The sequence below is a fragment of the Oncorhynchus clarkii genome, chromosome 17, assembly GCF_045791955.1.
Source record: "Oncorhynchus clarkii lewisi isolate Uvic-CL-2024 chromosome 17, UVic_Ocla_1.0, whole genome shotgun sequence".
Taxonomy (NCBI): Eukaryota; Metazoa; Chordata; class Actinopteri; order Salmoniformes; family Salmonidae; genus Oncorhynchus; species Oncorhynchus clarkii.
Genome location: NC_092163.1, coordinates 29,290,083 through 29,298,810, shown reverse-complemented (window position 1 = coordinate 29,298,810; position 8,728 = coordinate 29,290,083).

The following is an 8,728-nucleotide window of genomic DNA, read 5'->3' as shown; positions in this document are numbered from 1 at the left end:
CTCTTGTTGTGAGCTCAGACCCACTTAACGTTGTTGCAGACAGCACACATTCCCGGGGTCTTGAACTAGGTAGTGGACATGCTTTCGAGAAATGGCTCGCTGGAGGGGGACTGGAGTCTAGACCCTCAGGTGGTGTTACAGCTGTGGGAAAGGTTCGGGAGAGCGCAGGTGGACCTGTTTGCATCTCAGGAGAACAGTCATTGTCCTAGCTCATTCTCGATGTCGGACCCTTCAGGCCCTCTGCGTTTGGATGCCCTCGGTCATGATTGGCTGGCAACAATACTTTATGCGTTCCCACCATTTCCCCTGATCACAGCTACGCTAGACAGGGTCAGTTTTAAGTGACACCGGCTACCCCATACTGGCCGAGATGACCATGGTACAGCCTCATGTTGTCCCTCCTCTCTGGGACCCCATGGCAGCTGCCACAGAGACCCGACCTGCTCTCTCAGGCTCGGGGGACGCTCTGGCATCTGGACCTGTGCCACCTCCAGCTTTGGGCTTGAGAGGTGTCAAATTGGCAAGTCTAGGCATTCAGGACAATGTGGTGAACACGTTGCAGAATGCCAGGCTTTTCTCCACCAATACGCCATTAAAATGGGCATATTCTGTACTTGGTGTGAGGGTCATAATGTTGCCCCCAATACGTGTGATGTACAAACAGTTTTACACTTTTTACAATCACTGCTTGATGTGGGCCTAGGAGCACCTACTTTGAGAGTGTATTCAATTTCGGCTTGCCATGACCATGGTCCGGAGGGACCCATGGGTGGCCACCCATTGCTCTCCAAGATTATGAAGAGAATTAGAAATCTGCGTCCAGCGAAGGCCCGTTCGGTGCCAAACTGGAACCTTGATGTGGTGCTGTCAGCTGTCGTTCCTCTTGATAATCCTAAAGTTAAACAGTCATGGATTTCAACTCCGTCTTGTCTCAGACCTTGTAAAGGTGACACATTATTTCTCATTTTACTGAAAGATTCAGCATTAACTGAAATATTTGCTCGTGTGCTGAAATGACTGCATGAAATGTCATGAGCGAAGTGCAGAGCAAAAATGATAATTGTTTTGATTAAAACATGTTTTGTTACTTTGGCCCCTGGGGTTAACGTTTTTGAAGCACCTATCCATGAAGGTGGCATTCCTGTTGGCTATTATGTCTACTTAGAGGGCTGGTGAACTTCATGCTATTTTAAGTGAGAGCTGAATGTTTTCCAAATGGGTGCAGACGGGGAGTATTATCCTCCTGCCTAACCAGAGTTCTGGGGAAGAGCCTATCGAAACAGACTCTCACATTGGATTGAGGACACTATTACTACAGCATTTAATTTGGTATTGTGATACCATGTTGGAGTGTTCCAATATAGTGCGACATAACGAAGGTTACGTATGTTACCATGGGCATTGGAGCTCTCCAATCCTCTTGCGTGTTCTATGGTGCCTCAAAGTTTCTCCCATTCTTCTCTGCAGATCCTCAAGCTCTGCCAGGTTGGATTGGGAGTGTCGCTGCACAGCTATTTTCAGGTCTTTCCAGAGATGTTGGATCGGGTTCAAGTCTGGGCTCTGGCTGGGCCACTCAAGGACATTTAGAGACTTGCCCCGAAGCCACTCCTGCGTTGTCTTGGCTGTGTGCTTAGGGTCGTTGTCCCTTTGGAAGGTGAACCTTCGCCCCAGTCTGAGGTCCTGAGCGCTATGGAGGAGGTTTTCATCAAGGATCTCTCTGTACTTTGCTTCATCTTTCCCTCGATCCTGACTAGTCTCCCAGTCACTACTGCTGAAAAACATCCCCACAACATGATTCTGCCACCACCATGCTTCACCGTAGGGATGGTGCCAGGTTTCCTCCAGACGTGACATTCAGGCCAAAGAGTTCACTCTTGGTTTCATCAGACCAGAGAGTCTGGTTTCTCATGATCTGAGGGTCTTTAGGTGCCTGTTGGAAAACTCCATGTAGGCTGTCGTGCCTTTTACTGAGTGGCTTTTGTCTGGCCACTCTACCATAAAGGCCTGATTGGTGGAGTGCTGCGGAGATGGTTGTCATTCTGGAACGTTCTCCCATCTTCACAGAGGAACTCTAGAGCTCGGTCAGTGATGCATCTTAGATACAGTAATCAACCGTAGCCTTGTTTGTTTTGAGGTTCCTTTGTCCTCCTCGTTTTGCGTTTGTGGGTTTGCGACTATTTTAGATCACGCTGCAGCTGTGGTCCGTTTTAGTCTGATATGTAAATTCTTAACTCACATGTTTTATACCCCCGGGTCACAAAGGGTCGTTTCCGTCATTATGGCAAGTTCTCTGGGGCGTATCTAGTTACGAGGCAAGGTATCACAATGTACTACGATCTCATTAGACAACGAAAATCATAGTTCATTGTTACAAAAACATTATCTTTTATCTGGATATTTTCTACCCAACGTAAACATCATGTACATATTATGAAAACTCTTAAAAGTTACAATGTTTTCGTTATAACGTCGACATTTAACTTTTAATAACATAACAAAAATGACATTCATTTTCTATCATTATTACCACCATTTTAGCTGATGAAATATAATGTCCCCAAGTCCATTTATAGCATGTTACCGTTCTGAGGTAGATTCTCCATAGGCACACCATACATCCCAATCCTCCACATTGAGAGGACAAAGGATTTGTCTGCTTGCCTTTATATTTACAATGGGCATTAGGTGTCATAACCCCCCCTCCCATCAATCCCTCTCCCCCTCTGCGGGGATGAGAGATGTCTCTGTAGAACTGTGATCCACAGTAACCTGACCCGAACAGGCCAGTCATGACAGTAGAATTGCAATAAATGATTACCTCCAACTTGGCCCAATTCACATTTCCAATTTACCACCCTGACATACCAAGCTGGAACGGGCCCTGCATCTCATCCAATAGCCAATATAGGGTAAATATCCCAACCAGGGCTACAGCAACTTTCAGAGCGCATAAGGCTCCTTGGGCTTTGCAGTGGTCTCTCTGGTTTGGGTGTCCTATGCAGAACTGTGTCGCTGTAAGCCAAGTGGTCACATATCATTCTGGGTTCCATTGCTCAAGAGGGGGTCCGGGGTCAGTGGAATTTAATGAACATCAAGGCAGACAGACAGTGAATTTGCATCCTAGATCATGTTGGTGTGATAAGGTTAATGGAGCTAAACCCCTTCTCACACTCTGCCACGCTGCAGGGAATGAAATATGTACAGTTAAGCAGTGGTTTCAGCTCGTGTGGCACGTTCTCCCCTACTGTGAAAAAAGTCCCAAACGCCATTGATGGTGGAGGCACACGGGATGGAGAAGCGTTGGTACAGGATATAAATGTCTCCAAATCCCGGAGTGAGAGGCTCTGGCCAGCTCTCTCACTCGTACTCAGACTGCGGCCTGGTCCCCTGCAGACATGCCTTTATTAAAGGGTAGGAAGCATGAGTTTTTACTCACCAATGTAACACATTGTAGTCACGATCTGGTTACCTATAAGTTCAAACATAGTTATGTTTTTTGGTTATTAACTACATATTTATTAACTTATTTCCGGATACCCACAATGCACTATTTCTCAAGGTCATATGGAGGATCTAGTTCGTATACTAGCTCGATAGCTAACTAAAGCCGGCTAACGTTAGCCACACCTCATGCTATTCATGGACTCTTTGGCTGTGCTATCTAGTGGAAACCCATTAGCACGGCAGGCTCTGGTGCCTTCTTGCCGTGGGCTCAAAATGAAAGAAAATCATACCCGGCAGCATGAAGGTCTCATCATTGATTTTGTTGGAAAGAGGAGAAATTATTCTTCACAATGGTATTCATATTACAGTTGACCTGGAAGTATTACGTTTTTGGGGCGCTAAAACAAGGTCAAATGTATGGAATAGTACGATGTACAAAAGTGTGTTAACTATCGTTAGCTGACTGACATGTATCTATTTTGGATTTCTGCCCGGTGAAGATCACACCTCCCCCTCGCTTTGGCAGCGTAGTCCGCCTGCTTTCTTTTCAAAGTTTTACTGTCAGATGGGCCTCAACTATCAATCTGTAAGTCTCTGTTCTCTCTCTGCTTTTAATCGCGGGTTGTGTTATTTGTGTTCTAGCTGGTTTCCAGTAGTTGGGCTGTAGCTTGCGGACCATAGCCATGGTGGTTGGGTAGGCTGGCCAGACTAATAGCTAATTGGCTACAAAGCCAACGTTGGCTGGCTAGCTTGCTGGCTAAGATAACTGCATATAGCTAACATTCGTTGATAACTGGTTAGATCAAATTTATTTATATAGCCCTTCGTACATCAGCTGATATCTCAAAGTGTTGTACAGAAACCCAGCCTAAAACCCCAAACAGCAAGCAATGCAGGTGTAGAAGCATGGTGGCTAGGAAAAACTCCCTAGAAAGGCCAAAACCTAGGAAGAAACGTAGAGAGGAACCAGGCTATGTGGGGTGGCCAGTCCTCTTCTGGCTGTACCGGGTGGAGATTATAACAGAACCTGGCCAAGATGTTCAAATGTTCATAAATGACCAGCATGGTCGAATAATAATAAGGCAGAACAGTTGAAACTGGAGCAGCAGCATGGCCAGGTGGACTGGGGACAGCAAGGAGTCATCATGTCAGGTAGTCCTGGGGCATGGTCCTAGGGCTCAGGTCCTCCGAGAGAGAAAGAAAGAGAGAGAGAGAGAATTAGAGAAAGCACACTTAAATTCACACAGGACACCGAATAGGACAGGAGAAGTACTCCACATATAACAAACTGACCCTAGCCCCCCGACACATAAACTACTGCAGCATAAATACTGGAGGCTAAGACAGGAGGGGTCAGGAGACACTGTGGCCCCATCCGAGGACACCCCCGGACAGGGCCAAACAGGAAGGATATAACCCCACCCACTTTGCCAAAGCACAGCCCCGACACCAATAGAGGGATATCTTCAACCACCAACTTACCATCCTGAGACAAGGCTGAGTATAGCCCACAAAGATCTCCGCCATGGCACAACCCAAGGGGGGGGCGCCAACCCAGACAGGATGACCACATCAGTGAATCAACCCACTCAGGTGACGCACCCCTTCCAGGGACGGCATGAGAGAGCCCCAGTAAGCCAGTGACTCAGCCCCTGTAATAGGGTTAGAGGCAGAGAATCCCAGTGGAAAGAGGGGAACCGGCCTGGCAGAGACAGCAAGGGCGGTTCGTTGCTCCAGAGCCTTTCCGTTCACCTTCCCACTCCTGGGCCAGACTACACTCAATCATATGACCCACTGAAGAGATGAGTCTTCACTAAGGACTTAAAGGTTGAGACCGAGTTTGCGTCTCTGACATGGGTAGGCCGTTCCATAAAAATGGAGCTCTATAGGAGAAAGCGTTAGATGGCGTTGTGTTTCCAAAACGTAGTTTTACTTTAATGCAGCTGTAAGCTAGGTGTTGACAGCAACTTGCTGACTCAGTGCTAATGCAACCTTGCAAGTTGATTTATAACAAATTCAAAGTATTTACTTGTAAGTTGGCTGAACATTTTATTTAATCACCAGTTGTCATGAGTGCAAATGATTTGCTTTAATTTGAAGTTATTTGTTGAAGTTTACATTATAGGGGAAAAAAGTGAGGTAACTTTGCATTGGGACTTTTGATACATATACTAATGCAAATCGATATGTTTCATGTGCTACGTTTATGCTACCTACCATCAGGGCCGGGACCACTCATTAGGCAGGGTTAGGCGGCAGATTGACAAGGGCAGCATTTCTGAGCTAAACTGACCAAGACGATTCTCCAACACAAAAACCTCACATAATTCTGCCCAAAAACAATTTCACTCAACCAGTGGCGTATGGGCTTTTTAGGCGTGCACTGATGCCACCCTGTGATATGCAGTGCCCACTTTGTCAAAGGCAGGGACACAAAATAATGATCTTGTCCATTCCCAGCGTTCCTCTCCAGGGTGCTGTTGGAGAGATGTATCATCAACATTCTGTCAAAAAAATAATCTAACATGAATCATGTAGCAGAAATAACATATGGTAGAAAGAGTATGTGGCCTTTTCTGTAGCCCACAGGCTGGAGATAGAATATATGACAATGAGACAAACTTTTTTTCATCAGGTTTCTCAAATAGCCTAACCTAAATAGCGCCCAATCAACAACAAAAAAATGCATTGACATGTTAACAAACAACATATCCTAAAAACAGGACAGGTCAAAGTAAAATGGACAATATGGAATGGACAATTGGGCTACTCACAACTGCTGTCCAGGAGTTTAATCTCGTGGGTTAAAGTGTCATAGTCAGTGGGTGAAGTTTGTATCCTTAATTTTTGGGGGTGGGAAATACTTTGCATTTGCAACTGTGATAAAGTTGGAAGGCTTATTATTTAGAGGATGGATTAGTCACAGGAATCAGGACTAATAAAGCCAATCCAACAGCCTGTTATACAAACAGTGGGCCTACCACATGGATGGGCATTCATAAAATTCCATTGCTGGTGACACTGTAGGCCATATGCCTTTTGGACATCTTTTTGATCCTGTCTGGACTGAATGTCTTTTTTTTGGTGCAGTCTGGACCAGCCTTGATTTTCACGTCAATAGATGTCTTTGTTTGGTTCATATTTTTTCCGTTCTGGACTTGATTTTGGCCCTTTCAACTTTCATTCAGAACTGAAAATGAACCTGATTTCAACATCTGGAAAATACTTATTTTCAAATTTAATTCAGAACCTACATTGAGTGCCAAGTTGTGTGCCAAGTTGATAGTGCATGTCAGAGCAGAAACCAAGCCATGAGGTTGATGAAATGAATTGTCCATAGAGTTCCGAGACAGGTTGGTGTCGAGGCACATAAAAATAATTCTGCAGCATTGAAGGTCCCAAAGAACACAGTGGCCTCCATCACCCTTAATTAAATGGAAGAAGTTTGGAACCACCAAGACTCTTCCTAGACCTGACCACCCAGCCAAACTGAACAATCGGGGGAGAAGGGCCCTGGTCAGGGAGGTGACCAAGAGCCCGATATTCACTGACAGAGCTTGATGAAAGCCCCGGTCCTGAGCGCTCTGGAGCAGGTTAAGGTTTACCTTCCAACAGGACGACAACCCTAAGCACATAGCCAAGACAACACAGGAGTGGCTTAGAGACAAGTCTCAATGTCCTAGAGTGGCCCAGCCATTGCCTGGACTTGAACCCGATCGAACATATCTGGAGAGACCTGAAAATAGTGGTGCAGCAATGCTTCCCATCCAACCTGACAGTGCTTGAGAGGATCTGCAGAGAAGATGTAATGTAACTAAATGTGGAAAAAGGGCAGGGGTCTGAATACTTTCCGAATGCACTGTATGCACAAATGTGGACACTATTTCAGCCACACCTGTTGCTGATAAGTGTATACAATCTCCATAGACAAACATTGGCAGTAGAATGGCCTTACTGAAGAGTTCAGTGACTTTCAATGTGGAATCGTGATCAGATGCCACCTTTCCAACAAGTCAGTTTCTGCTCTGCTAGAGCTGCCCTGGTCAACTGAAAGTCCTGTTATTGTGAAGTGGAAATGTCTATGAACTACAAAGGCTCAGGTGCGAAGTGGTAGGACACACAAGCTCACAGAATGGGTCCGCCGAGAGCTGAAGCAGATAGCGTGTAAAACTGGTCTTTCCTCTGTTGCAACACTCATTACCGAGTTCCAAACTGCCTCTGGAAGCAACGTCAGCACAATAACTTTTAGTTGGGAGCTTCATGTAATGGGTTACCATGGCCGAGCATTCACACACAAGCGTGAGATCACCATGCGCAATGTCAAGCGTCGGCTGGAGTGGTGTAAAGCTTACCGCCATTGGACTCTGGGGCAGTGGAAACGCATTCTCTGGAGTGATGAATCATCCTTCACCATCTGACAGTCCGACGGACTAATCTGGGTTTGTGGATGCCAGGAGAACTCTACCTGCCCCATTGCACAGTGCCAACTGTAAGATTTGGTGGAGGAGGAAAAGTGTCCCGGCGCTGTTTTTCATGGTTCGGACTAGGCCGTTTAGTTCAAGTGAAGGGAAATATTAACGCTACGGCATACAATTACATTCTAGACCATTCTATGCTTTCAACTTCATGGCAACAGTTTGGGGAAGGCCCTTTCCTGTTTCAGCATGACAATGCCACGTGCACAAAGTAAGGTTTGTCGAGATCGGTGTGTAGGTACTTGACAGCCCTGACCTCAACCACATCGAACCCCTTTGGGATGAATTGGAATGACGACTAAGCCAGGCCTAATCGCCCAACATCCGTGCCCAACCTCACTAATGCTGTGGCTGAATGGAAATAAATACCAGCAGTAATGTTCCAACATCTAGTGGAAAGCCTTCCCAGAAGAGTGGAGGCTGTTATTGCAGGAAAGGGGGACCAACTCTATGGTAATGCCCATGATTTTGGAATGAGATGTTCGATGAGCAGGTGTCCACATACCTTTGGTTATGTAGTGTATTTAACCCCTTTTTTGGGCAGGCACAAAACTATCTTCATACTTCCATTCGTTTTTGTTTTTTTACCAGTACGGGTTACCTTCAGACGAGTCCCGTGACACTTGTGGTGGTTTTAGAGCAAAACAGAATCTTCTCTTACCATCGAGTGATCATAATAGTTTGTAGGCCAAACCGTTCGGATGCTACAGACATTTACGTGAGATGACCAATCTGCGGGATGTCTCATGGTCTGGCAAACACTGTTGTAGCTCTGCCACCTTTCAACAGCAGATGCTGAAGTGCGACAC